This window comes from Oryza sativa, chromosome 11 (genome assembly GCF_034140825.1).
Source record: "Oryza sativa Japonica Group chromosome 11, ASM3414082v1".
Lineage (NCBI taxonomy): Eukaryota > Viridiplantae > Streptophyta > Magnoliopsida > Poales > Poaceae > Oryza > Oryza sativa.
Genome location: NC_089045.1, coordinates 18121679 through 18136186, shown reverse-complemented (window position 1 = coordinate 18136186; position 14508 = coordinate 18121679). Strand labels below are relative to the sequence as shown.

General features: G+C 39.6%; 1 pseudogene; it reads right to left on the bottom strand.

The window, feature by feature from the left end:
• Positions 1-880: 880 nt before the first annotated feature.
• Positions 881-2046, bottom strand: LOC112936988 (uncharacterized; annotated as a pseudogene).
• Between the last annotated feature and the right edge of the window lie 12462 nt (positions 2047-14508).

Below are 14508 nucleotides of genomic sequence, written 5' to 3'. Positions count from 1 at the left end.
CCAGGTGTAATTTAACTGTTAGGTTCTTTAGAGCATCTGTAGTGTAACGTCGGTTTATTCTGACCAAAAAATCGAACGGAATATTGGTTCGATCCCTGCAGTGTGTAATCGATTTTGATGGGAAAAAAAAAGTCTAAGTCCCACCTTTCCCCTCGCGGAAAAATCCGCAAGCACCTGTTCTCTCCCTCGTTCCCCTTCCTTTCCCATCTCCCTCACAAAACCTTCCAAATTTCCAATCTCGTGATAATCCAGAAATTAACCCATGGACGAGAGCAAATCAGGTTAACCAGCTATGGATCCAACTAGATCGGATCCTTCGCAGCGCTCGTGTGGCTCGTGCTCGCGCTCATGTGGGTTGTTGCACATGACACAGTGGAATCAGTATGCCGTCGCATACGGCGCTGCTAGCCGGCGGCCTTGGATGAAAACCTTGCCGAGGGAAGACGGAGGCCGAGGATATGCGCTTCCAAGGCGAGGATCCGCCACACCAAGTGCATCAGGGTGATTATTTTTCTGTAATCTATACAGTCCTATTCTTTCTTGCTGTGACTTGACGGTATAAATTTAGTTGACAAATGATTTCATACGAAAAGAAACAACATCCGGTATATAGATTTGTAATAGAACTAGTAGTACGCTTGCATTGTGTAAAGAAAAAATAATTTGAAAGGGAAACAATACTTAGTACATGAAAAACAAGACTAGCTAATTAGTGCTCAGGTTGGTTGCCTCCAAATTTGTCCATATAAGTTAAAAAAATTGTCCCATATACGCTCAGTCAAGTCATTTTTTAGTCGATGATGCATGTCTTTATTCTGAATAGCCACGCATATTTCAAGCACCCTATCAAATCCAGGAATTGGCCCTTGTCCATATCCATTCAGTGTACAGGAGAGCTTCTTTGCTCATAGTTAAAGTCAGGACGGCCCTCATATGAGTCCCTCTCATCCTCGACAATCATATTATGCAAAATAATGCAAGCATACATAATCTCACCAAGAGTTCGTTTTTTCCACATATGTGCTGGGATACGTATAATGGCAAAACGAGATTGCAAAACACCAAATGCACACTCTATATCTTTTCTTGTCGATTCTTGCTTTTGAGCAAATAACTTGTGCTTCTCACATTGAGGCAATTTGAATGTTTTCACAAATGCTGCCCACTCAAGATAGATGCCATCAACTAGGTAGTAACCCATGTCATACTCATTGCCATTGACGGTAAAATGAACCTCCGGTGCTATCCCTTGATGTTGTGCTGTGAACAATGATGATTGGTTCAACACATTGATATCATTGTTGGACCTAGCCACACCAAAAAAAATACATGCCATATCCACAAGTCATGTGAGGCAACAACTTCAAGCATGACAGTGGGCCCTCCATGATCCCCACGGGTATATTGTCCCTTCCATGCCACCGGACAATTTTTTCACTCCCAATGCATACAGTCAATAGTTCCCAACATACGGGGAAGCCTCGAGCCTCTCCCACATGAAGCAACCTCTGGATGTCTTTTGCAGTGGGCCTCCTAGGTATTTTGGCCCAAAACATTCAATAATACCTTTGCAGAAATTGACCAAGTTCTCAATGACAGTGGTCTCAGCAGTATATCAGCATATGTTACATATGCTAACATTCGCAAAGCAGCAGTGCATTTGAGTAAAGGAGAAAATCCAACTTTACCAAAAGCATCCTTTCTTTGCTGAAAAACCGGAGACCAATCACTAAGAGTTTGCACAATGTGTAGAAATAGATGCTTTTTCGTCCTATACCTCCGACGGAACTGGGTATCGTTGTACATTGGGTTTTCTGAAAAGTAGTAAGCCTTCAACCGATCCTCAGCATCTTGACACTCCCTTCTTATATACTTTCTCTGCTGGCTTGGTGGACCTCTCTGTTGCTTCTCAATTTGATAACTAATGTCTTTTTCAATCTGAGTCTCAACTGGATCATTGATGTAATCCCAAATCAAGTGGAATGGGATAGCATCAAAGTTGCTAACCTCAGAACTATCATGTTGGGAGCTAGGTTGTGTGGACATTTTTGTCGATCTGGTAGTGTAGAATGGATGTGGGCAGCTGGTAGAGTAGAGTGAAAGTTGGGATCTGCTTGATAGAGTGGATGTGGGCCCTTCTTGTAGTAGAGAGAATGTGGAGATTTGGTGGGATGGAAGGGATCTGCACCCTTATTTTGTAGACAAGCTTCACAATGGCTAGTTTTACAACGGCTAGTTTGCTTGTAGAATATTTTTGCCTCCAGCTTTACTAATTTGATTCAGTGTTTTTTTTTGCATATTCAAATGTTAGGCCAATATAAAGTGTACAACCTTGGGCTAGAGATTCAAAAACTACACGATAGCACACAAGATTTGTAGGATCGCACAAGACCAAACAAACCTATCAGAGGGGGGTTGAATGGTAGGGAAAACCAAAAACCCAAAAATCTTTTGCGGAATTAAAGATTACCCTCAAACGAAGTAGACGTCGAAGCCCTGTCGCCGCCGGTCACACCACCTGCCTGCCGCCGGTCGGACCGTCGAAGCCTTGCCGGTCGGACCGCCCGAACACCTGCGGTCAGACCGCCGCTATCCCACCGGTCAGACCGCGCGCACTTCTGCGTTTAGACCGTCGGGACCCAGAAACACTGGTAGATGACAAACTCGAAGATGTAGATTGAAACTTTTCGACTTTATTGCATCAACTAGTATTTACAAAGTGGACCAACAACACTCCTCACCAAAATCTCGAACTAAACTCAAAACCCTAACTTTCTCTCAACTTGTGTCTCTCTAAAACTGATACTAGGAGGCCTCACTCTCCCTCTCTATTTATACCACAAAACCCCCTACTCAAAGTAGGTGTAAAACTCCTATCCATTATTCCTATATAATTGGTACCCACTAACATGCATTAATTGCTATAAAGCAAGTCTCACAATGAGCCACGTCATCATGTTATTTCAGCTGTTGGATCAACATTGTGCCACAAAGATCCATCGTTAGATCTTCATTTCTACCAGGCCTGCAAAATCAAGGCCTGATTGGAGCTTTCAGTCCAGTCGAACCTTATCATCTTCCCATCGGCCCACTGCCATGAATTGGAATAGACACCACAGTTAATTCAATTTACTCTTTTGATAAGCCTTTTGCAATTCCTCATGCAACAATGCTAGCCTCCACCATGGTTCGTTTCCTCTTCAGCAATTGTAATGAAAAACTGCCATTATCTATAGGCGTCATGATGAATCCCATTTAGTGTCTTTATATTGCAATGCACTTGCAATTCCTCCTATATAAGTGCGCAACACTACCGGTTTTCTTGTACCGTCCACACCGAGCCAATTTGATTTCATCACTTGCGAATGCCTCTCACAAGACGAAGCTGCTTTCCACTGCGACGACAGCTGGCTGACTTAGCCAACATATGATCTCCACCTATGAGAAGCACAAGATACGAATTCCCTCTAACATATTTGCATCTGTGTATTCATGAACAACATTAGGTTCCCTTTCCCTTTTTATTTACTCGACGATCATTTCTGCAATATAAGTGCTCTTTGCTTTCTGGTGTTTCCTGCTAGCTTAGAGCAAGTGCATACATATCGATTCACTGATTGGGAGATGAATAATCATAAGTCATACTATATCATAATCAAACAGGGTCAAGTTTGTACCCCAATCAAATTACACGTTACTTCGTTATTGTAATTGTTACTCTCTCTCTCTCTCTAGGATGGTTGTCTTCTAAATTTTGCTTCTAAGCAACATGGTGATTTAATACAGAATGACCATTTAAACTTCTGCAGCACTTTATAAACGTAAGCAGATTTTATAGCGATGAACGTGCTAATTGTAATTTACAGGGGTCCGTTGCCAACAAATATGTGAGTGAGACCTCCTAAATTTCTCGAAATTCCCATTAAGTTTTGCTATATGTTTTAGGCTCAATTTCATATTTCTTTGTCCCTATTGAGAAAATCGCACATTCAGTCAACAACCCATATATGTACAATTGTACAAACTCTGGCTTGGGTAGTAGTTAATTTTACATGTGAATTAATCATTTTGCAAAAGTTCATCCTTAATTAGCAGTTCTGTAAAACATTATTAATCCTTATATGTTATACCTTTGCTTTATTCTTTTTTTCCTACTTATTTTCTTTTCCTCAAAATATCGTCCAACAATCTAGTACGATTGCTTCCAAAATGTCCCGCCGCAACACGCGGGGTATCATCTAGTTCACAATAGGACTCAATCCCTTAATTTCCTTTTTCACCGAAACCACAGCCGAACGCATCTGCTGTACCGGCTTGGTCTCGGTCTCCATCGCACGGGCCGACACCACTCGGCCTCTCTGCCTTGCCCTCCAGGCCGACACGGTCTGTATCCAACCGAGCCGCTGCATTGCTACCTGTTTGCACAGAACGTGCACACACATGCATGCTACAGTACCACCTGTACTGTAGCACCATATGCCAGCCAATCACAGACACGATCAATCACACATATATGCATGCTACAGTACCATGCCATACTATAGCACCATATACTCTTCTCCAATTCCTTCGCGAACACCGTCGCTTGCACGCACACCTCATGAAACCCGTTGCGAAGATCTCTCCCATACGGTGTCCATCCACCGTATGCCATCTCGTATCCAACTTCGTCACTCGGTATCCTTGACCGTCTAGATCTCAACTCCTCCCTGAGTCTAGTCCCGATCCCTACCGTTGACCGAAGTTGACCTCCAAGAATCCTGACTCTTGTCACTTTCTCACATGGTATCCCGACCGCACTAGACCTCTGCTTCTCCCTGAGCATAGTCCCGGTCCTCACCATTGACCAAGGCTGACCTCAAGTCACCTGCACACAATCAGACAAAACAACCGTTTCTGGGCACAGATATCACAACCTAACCCACATTAGTCGCACGCACTCACGCCAACATTCACACATCATTTCAAACCATTTCATTGATTAAATTATTTGCACAGCCAATTGTTCATCACAAATATTAATCATGACAATGATATCACAAGATTGACTCAAGGTAACATTGGGCTACATTCTCACTCATCACAACAATTAGATGGGTACAATATACCAATTAGATTGGCACATTACAATAATTAGATGGGTACATTGCCAATACATCAAATACTTCTCAACACCATAAATTTCATTAGATAAGAAGTCTAGCATCTTTTCATGGCGTGTTTTTTGTGACTCACTGTATGATGAGGTGTTAATCATCAAGAGTTCATTGAACTGCTTGATTTTTTTCCATCTTCGCCTTCTCTTTGTCAGCTTCAGCCTGAATAGCAATGGCTTGAGCATGTTCGCTTGCAGCATGTGCCATTTTTTTTATTGCCTCAGATTTTTTTGATTTGCATATTATTGAATTGTCCCACACTTTCATCTGATAACCGACCCTTCCCCAACTTCCCTTTCCCCTTCCCCTTCCGCTGCTCTTTTGCTGCCTTCTGTCCTTGTGGTCGACGGTGTTCAGCATCAGCTGCTTCATCAGTGTTTCTGTTTGAAGAAGAAGTGTAAGCTCCTGATGAAGACACCTTATTTCTCTTATTCATAATGCAGCAGCCACATCTCGATTAAGCCATTTAGGTTCATCCTTTACCACTCTCCACCAATACTCAAATGCGAAGGGCTTATTTGTTCCCTTCACTTTTTTGTATTCTTCATGAACTAACTCCATAAGTTGCTGATCAGAATGTCCACTTTGATATGTCTTGCTTAACTCTGACCAACATCCATGAAACTTTGCAACAAGTGTGCTGATTGAATTCCAATGATTCTTGCACTGCATAGCTGTTCTTTTCTTTCCTTTAGGGGCATATGTGTTGTATTCTTCTGCGACTTGCTTCTAGTAATGAGGTCCCTTCTTTGAATTGCCATTGATTGGGTCATTGGAGTTGTTCAACCAAGCACTTACTAGTCACAAATTGTATTCTTTCGACCAATGCATCCTCACACATTTATTTTCCTCATCTGAACATACATCGCTCCATTCCTCAATTACATTTGGATCTTTGCTTGTATTCTATACAAGAGCTATTGGAGAAGTGACCGGAGAAGCTGAGTCCACTGGTGATGATGGACCAGTAGCCATACTACCCCTATGAAAGTTGCCATGGACAGGAATGCCATGTTAATAGCTTGAAGCTGGGAATTGCTGGTAACCTGGTGGAAATCCAAATGGATTGAAATTTTGTGGGTAGTACTATGGTTGAAAGTTGGGGCTAAACTGATGGGGTGAAAAATTCATGGAAAAATGGGATGAGAAACCATGGGATTGCTGGTTGTTTGTGTTTTGAAAACTATGGGGTTGTTGGTTGGTTGGGTTTGAGGATCTGAACTTGAGATTGCAGTGTTCAAAAAATTTGTAAAACTAGGTGTGGAGTTGTTGTCCATATTTGAGGGTCAAATTTGTGGAGAAATGTATGTGAATCAATATGTGTAAACTTGTATATATATAGTAGAACACAATGCCCAACGGCTAGCTAGGTTTTACAACGGTAACATGCCAACAAATATTATTTAAATGCCTTCCGTTCGACCTCCAAACTCAATTCGATTTTTGCTCTGACACGACTCTAACACGTACCAACCGACTCCCACTATGTGGTTGATTCGGTTTTTTTGTCTCTAAATCGATTTCAACAATACACTACAGATGCTCTTATGGTGGAACTGTCAGGGTTATGGATACCACATACCCAATAGTAATCGACTAAGCTCGGTGGGGCCCACCATATACCAAGTTTTATACCGAATCATACCTCGTATATAGGAGTTCCGGATATATAAAGAAGGACGAATAGTGTTCTATATGGAAACTATAAGGATTACTTAGATTGTATCCATATTGGTCTCACTAGTTATACTTGGATAAGAGGACATCTATGGGTATAAATACAAGACCCCCTAGAAGGAGAAGGGACATGACAGACCAACAAGATCGACACACAAGCTAAGACAAAGCCAACACACGCCGCCGAATATCGATATCGGGGATGAGCCTAGACATACCCAATCTGGTGTCTATGGAGGCCGACAAGAGGGATCTAGCGCCATGTCTGATCTCGACGAGTTCGTACTCAAGGAGGAAGATTACCCTGCCATCGACTACGTGTTGGTTATCTATGCCGCCAAGTCGACGACAGCTAGATAGGTTATCCTAAATATTGTACTTGTGTGATCCAGATAAATATAGAGCAACACCGGCTTCGGCCAACAGGAGTAGGGCTATTACCTATCAGATAAGGGGCCCGAACATGTATAAAATCCCTGTCTCCATCTCTTTTATCTCAATCTCGCATATACCCTGAACCGACGATCCCTATACCATGCAAATACCGTAGTCGAGACCTCAAACGTCGACAGGAACCAACCCATTGGATTTAAGTCCATAACTTGATATGTGTGCTCGCATTTATGACTAATTATTCTTTAAGTTGTACGTATCTCAAGATATGTTGGCCCAATCTTTCGGAAGTGCACATAGGTGTAGGGTGTGTGTACGTGTTTATAAGGATGAGTGTGAGCTTGTTGTGAACATCTATGATTGCACTATGTTTCTTAAAAGAAAAATATTACTACCTATTTGACTTTTGGAGTAAAATAAGCCATACATTGAACACCATAGTTTCTTTGACTAAATAATATTAAAATTAATCATAGTGTTCACATGAAATTCATCGATAAACAAGAGGATTTTCTTAGATTCAAAGTATGTGCTCGAGCATTTATATTAGCTAAAAAATGTAGTATATGTTTTTTTTTCTAGGTGTGTTTAAGATCACCTTCCTCAAGAATAGTAAGAAGAAGATCAAATGCCTGCGGGAGAAAAACAATTGGCCTCGTGTAGAGGTTGTCTTCCCTTCTCTGGTCTTAAGTCAGAACTTTTAACACTTAGCACGCCATGTTTTCAATTTTAAATATTTATTAAAGAAAAATAACAATATTTTTAACAGCACTATAAATAATTTGCTTAAGTTCCAGGGTCTACTCTTCTTTGCATCTCCATGTGACACTGATCCAAATGCTTCTTACTTCCCTCCCATAACGTGGTTTTGCCAATTGCTAGGGTGGAAACAACCTCTCTTAGCCTCTATAATTTGCACTAGCTTGGTATACAAAACATGAAACCTTTCAACGTTCTGAAGGAAAAGAAAGATTTTTCAACGATGTCACCAGAGTAAGACCTACATGAGGTCTGAAGCATATGTGTTATTATATACAGGGATGTATCTAGTCTTCGTAGGGGCTCATTGCCTTTTTCCAAATCCGGTTGCCCTACTCATATTTCTCCCCTCTCTTCTTGTTCTCTATGGTGATCTAGCGGGGTAGGGAGACTCGAGCCCCTAGCATCCATGCTGGATCCATCACTAATTATATATTCTTCATAGTTTTGAAGAGATGAAAACGGTCGGAAATGGTGGGAAAAATGTATCAACTATTACCATAACCATATTGAAAATGGTAAAACCAGAAATTAAAATAACATCAGAACTATATAATGGAAACGTGTAGGTATATATTGGAAACTAGTAATAGATATCGAAAACATTAAACCATAAATTTACACATTTAAGGATGAAATAAATTCAAGGTTACACTATATAAATTACAAATTATCTCCATTTTAACCATGCACTTAAGTTAGAGGTTTGGACAAGGAGTTGATGGACCACTAAACTATGGATCAAATAAATAAATCGACTACTGATAGTTACTTATTCAGAAATACTGTAAACAATACATAAAATTCTGAAACGATCGGTATAATAGTAAAATCATTTCCGTTTACATTTTCACGTAATAGTAAAAAAATATATTGGAAAGTTGTTTAAAAAATCATATTAATATTCTTCCAAGTTTTTAGCTATTATTTAATTAATTATGTGCTAATTAGTTGCTCCATTTTGAGTGGATAGTTCTCAACCCTCCATGCCAAACACAGTCTTAGCCTCTAATTTAGACTAGCTTAGTATATAAAAAATATTGAGTAAATTGCACCCACGGTACAATAACTTGGCGGGTGTGTACGATATAGTGCAAGAACTCGAGAATTGAACGTTCGAGTACAACAACTTGATAAGTGGGTGCGTTTTAGTACAAGAATAGCTAAGTATATGCTAGGTGAGTTTTTCTCATGATGTTAATATGCCATTACATAGCAATACTATGGATATTACCTTATAATATTGAATTTAATCTTTAAGAATTATAGTGCACATCCAATTACCTTTAAGAATTTTTGTTTTCTTTATATACAAATCCACGCTAGTATATTATCAAAATAAGTACTTAAAAATTGAATATGTATAAAAAAAAGTGCTCCAAATAATTAAGTTGCCGCATAACTTCTTAACTTATTGTATCAAAATGGTACATATCTTGCAAGTTATTGCATTTATGCGATCACTTATAAAGTTCATGTACTAAATTATACCTATCTGCCAAGTTGTTATACTTATAACGCTCATTTCTCAAGTTTTTATACCAAATTACACCCACCTGCCAAGTTGATGCACCATGGGTACAATTTACTCAAAAACATTTAACCTTTCAGCACTCTGAAGGAAAAGAAAGACTTTTCAATTATGTCACCAGATCAAGGACCTACATGAGGTCTGAAGCGTATATTGCGTTATTATATAGCCTTCATAGTTTTGAATCTTGGGAATGAAAACGGTTGGAAATGGTGGGAAAATGTATAAACCATTCATATAACTATTTCTTTTCTTGAAAATGAAAAAAAATGGTAAAATCGAAAATAAGAACGTTATCAAGAAACTGGAAACGGAGCTATGTGGATGGAAACATGTCGGTATGGATCGGAAATAGGTAATAAATATTGGAAACACTGAGCTATAAAATCACATATTTAATGACGAAATAAACTCAATGGTACACTATGTAAATTACGCATTGTCTCCATTTTAACCATTCACTTAAGTTATGGCTTTCGTTGAGGAGTTGATGGGCCTATGAATCATCAAATAAAGAAATGTGCTATAGATATTTGCGTAATTACCATGATAAAAAAGGTAATTGTCATAAAGAAGACGTAAAAATCGGAAACAAACGGTATAATAGTAAAATCGTTTAGATTTTTTCATTTTTTTAACTATTTTATTTTTTTTCATCAATAATCATTTCCACATTGTTCACCCAGTAAAAATCGGAAACGAATATCGGTCGATCAGGAATTTCCATGATTGTTTTCATATATACCTAAATTTTGATCTCTATTTTTTTAATTAGTTGGCATCTTTTGTGATGTCTACCTTCAATTGCACAAAGGCTAAACCATACTAATCTGGTCAATTTGGCTTTAATATTGAATACTTGACGTAGGCGTACTTCTGTTATAAAGAGTCATTTTTCTCCTTTTCTAATTACTGATGACATGGATATAAATGGTTCCCGTGGGCCTAATTATCTACATTAGGTAGATCTAATGATGTTGTGCTTCTTAAATAGATGGACCAAGTTTGGTTATGAAGTTTTCTTTCACGAAAACATGTGAATATTGCGTGAAGCATTGGAGAGAGTGGTGTTGAAAAGCGATAGCTTCATCAAGAAGAAAACTTGGCGTGCAACTAATTAATTTAAAGATAAAAAAAAGTTTTGTACGCGCTGCACTGTTCACTTGTTAATTAGGAGTAATATTTATCGTAGAAATGCCCGGTGTAGTTTCTTTAGGACTACATATAGGGGGTGGAAACATGAAAGCTTGGTGAAAGCTCGGCTTGGCTCGGTTCGATACAAGCAACAAGCTAAAACTTAGACTCGGCTCAACTCATTAATGGCCTCGAGCAACAAGTAAACCTAAAGTAGGACTAAAAGAAATCGAGCAATATTTTAATATATCGAATGTGCAATAAAGTGATAACTTTTCTTCAATGTCCTATGGCAATCAAAGTTACATTTCCAACAAATAAAAAGCTAGAAAAGGTGTGTAGTTCTTGTATATGGCACTATTAGAATGAGCCAAATGAGCTCATGAGCCAACTCGGGCTTGGCTCATTTCAGAAACAAGCTAGTAAGAAGGCTTAGGCTTGACTCGTTTTGGTTTCGAGCCGATCCGAACTATACGAGCCCAAACCAAGTCTGAGCTTTTTATCCACCCCTAACTACATATCAGGCTCCGTTCATCATTTCCGCCGGAGCTTACAGTGGCTCGAAAAATGGATTAGATTATTAACACATGATTAATTAAGTGATAACTATTATAAATAAATTTATTTTTTTTAAAAAAAACATCATGCTTGCAGTAAATAAATAAGAGAGTAGTAAAACCCAATCATCACTTTCAAACTCACCTTAAAAATGTCACATGGCTGCAGCTTCCATGCGTGCATACAACTACCTAGCCGGTGCATTCCGAAAACAAAAACAGTTTTATATATTTAAAAGAAATTCCAAAATTCCAATCCCAGTAAAAACAGCTGCTGCTGCCTCGCTGATCGATATCCCCCGTAATCAAATCCCACGCACAGCACACACAGGGGTCAAAAGTCAAAACCCCTTCAATCCTAACGCGTGGGCCCACCCCCTCATTAAATCCCCTCTCCTCTCTCTCTCTCTCACCGGCGCATCTACCCGCCTCCCTCCGCCGCCCACCCCCCGGGCCCACCTGTCCTCCTCCCCCTCGCCCCGAGGGTAAGTAAACCGGACGCCGCCGTCGGTGCGCGAATCTCTTCACTCACACTCGCTCACTCCCGCGGTGGGCCCCACATATCCGGCCTCCCTATCCCAATCCGACACGTGGCGCGCGCAACCGCGCATGGGCCTCCCCCACCGCGCGGGGCCCCCAGCTCCGCGTCGCTGGCGGGTGGGCCCGAGCGGAGGTGGGCCAGGTCGGGCAGCGAGGTGGGTGCGCGTGGGCGTCGGTGGGGCGGGCGGCGTGGTGGGTGGGCCCCACCGAGGCACGCGCGGGGAGGAGGGAGTGTGGGCCCCACCCCCGCCAGGCGCCTTTTGACGGCCCAAGGTCGCCGCGTTCCCACCTCGGCGACGCCACGTGGGATATGGGAGGTAGCGCACGTGCGGGGCGTGTGCCGCCGCGCCGGCTTGGGGCGATCGGCAGCCGTCGATCTACGATCGGACGGCGGTTGGGTGTGGTCGCACGGAGAGAGGCTGGACGAGAGGAGAGGGAGGGAGGTCCTCGCGTGTGCGACCCTGGTTGGTTCCCGTTGCGGCTACCGGGGTGGACGGTTTCTGTGGCCTGTGGGGTGGTTTTTCTGCTACGGGTACACGGCAGCAATAGCCCAAGTGCATATGTATTTGGCTCTCTTTTTTTAAAAAAAAAAAAACAAAACTTTCTTTGCCGTGAATTCTTGCTTGGCATATGGTCTGGTTTATGATAGAGTTGGATGAATACTAAGTTAGCGCTCATAAAATGAGAAAGTTATTAACGCATTACTAATTAAGTTTTAATTATTATAAAATTGGAATATATATTTATTTGATATTTTAAAACAACTTATATATATATAAAGCTTTCACACAAAACATACCATTTTATAATTTAAAAGATGTGCTAACGGAAACTGAGGTAAAATCTATATCTTAATAAATTTGGGCTTTTTTGTTAGGATAGTGACCGTCTGACCAACGATGGATGGATGGTGTAAGCAAAGCTCATTGATCTTTCTTAAACCCAAAGAAGAACAAATTCTATGATCACATTGAATTCATTCGCTACCACAGAATTCTTACGGTTTTGTTGACAAATTTGACTGGAGGTAAGTTAACCATAGAAAATTGGATGATAGTTGTTAACCATGAATATGTATAAAATGATGGTAATAATAATTTTCTTCAACTAAAAACCCCTTGCGCACATGCGATATACTAGTCCTTAAAAATCGACACACTTGTAGGTAGTCCCTTTGTTGTATCTCTATTTATCAATAGTATCCAAAAGGTTTTTCGATCCAAGTATTACAAACATTGAAGGAATATTACACACCAATAATAATAAAAAAGTGCACCGGTAAAAAATAATAAAAAATACAGGGAAGAAAAGAAACTCCACCATTTAAATCTTGGTACAAACAAAATTTAAATGGATCCAGGCACACTCTTAATATGATTAATACAATTTCTTTCTCAGTGAAATTTTAATCCCATGGGCTCTCCCCAACACTCCTTGCCTGTCGTTTAATAACAGTATTTTATTTTTAAAATTTCTAAACAGTCTTAACCTTTTTGTTTTGGATATCTAGCTAGAATCATTGTTGATTTGTCATCTTGTTTGAGTGGTAGTTGTCATTAACAATTTATGGACATATTGTATGATGGTGATGCTAAATCTTATGTCTTTCCACCAAATATCAATTCATTACCAAACTGCACTGATAAGAGAAGAACACGACACCCCAATTTGTACTTTGTCACCTTGATATCTGTGGGAGAAGCTACAACATGTCATTGAATTCTAGTCCACTGCATTGGCCGAATAACGCATTATTTTGGACTAATTTTCTAGTAGAAACTATATTTCGTAATATCATCACATACATAACATCAGAAGGATATATCCAGTTTACTACTTCCTCCGTTTTACAATTTAAGTTATTCTAGCATTTTCCACATTCATAATGATGTTAATGAATCTACATAGATATATATGTCTAGATTCATTAACATCAATATGAATGTAGGAAATGCTAGAATGACTTACATTGTGAAACGGAGGGAGTATGTTGCAACCGTTTCTAAAAAAAAATGTTGCAACCTATAAGTCATAGGTACCATGTTCAGGTAAGGTAAGTTTTATCGTGCTTTTTTTCCTTTTAAGAAAAGGGCTTGCAGTACACCAATACTGGACCAGGCTATGGGAATGAGGCACAATATCATAATCTTTACCTATTATATTTGTAGAAGGTTCCACCATACCTTTTCTACATGATGTTTCATATTTTTTTTAAATATTATTTATTTGTCATTAACTTCCGTAGATGAATAATAAGTAATTTGCAGTTTAAAATTTGTTTTCTACTCGTAATCAGACAATTTTATTTGTTTGCATATTTCACTTTTACTTTTATTACCTTATTCTATTAGATTATTACTCGTTGTATTTTTTAGGTAAATTTTATTGAAGACCTAACAAATTTGAATTTTCAGCCATATTTCCCTTTTACTTTTAGTTTTATTATCTTCATTGATTTTTTTATTATTAGGCCAAATAGGATGGACTTAACTAGTTAGCCATGAAAATTTGCACTATTTTTTATGTGCAACCTTTTATGCTGAATAAGACTGTGTTTGAAGGAGCATTTGAGTTGAAATTTTCCCTCGTTTACCATGAATGCACTTCGCACACTGCTACACGGTGCGTTTTGTGTAAAAGTTTTCTACAAAAGTTTTTCAAAAAAACGTATCGATCCATTTTTCAAGTTTGAAAATAATCAATACTCAAATTATCATATGCTAATGGCTTATTTCATTTTACAAGCCGCTAAGTTACTAAG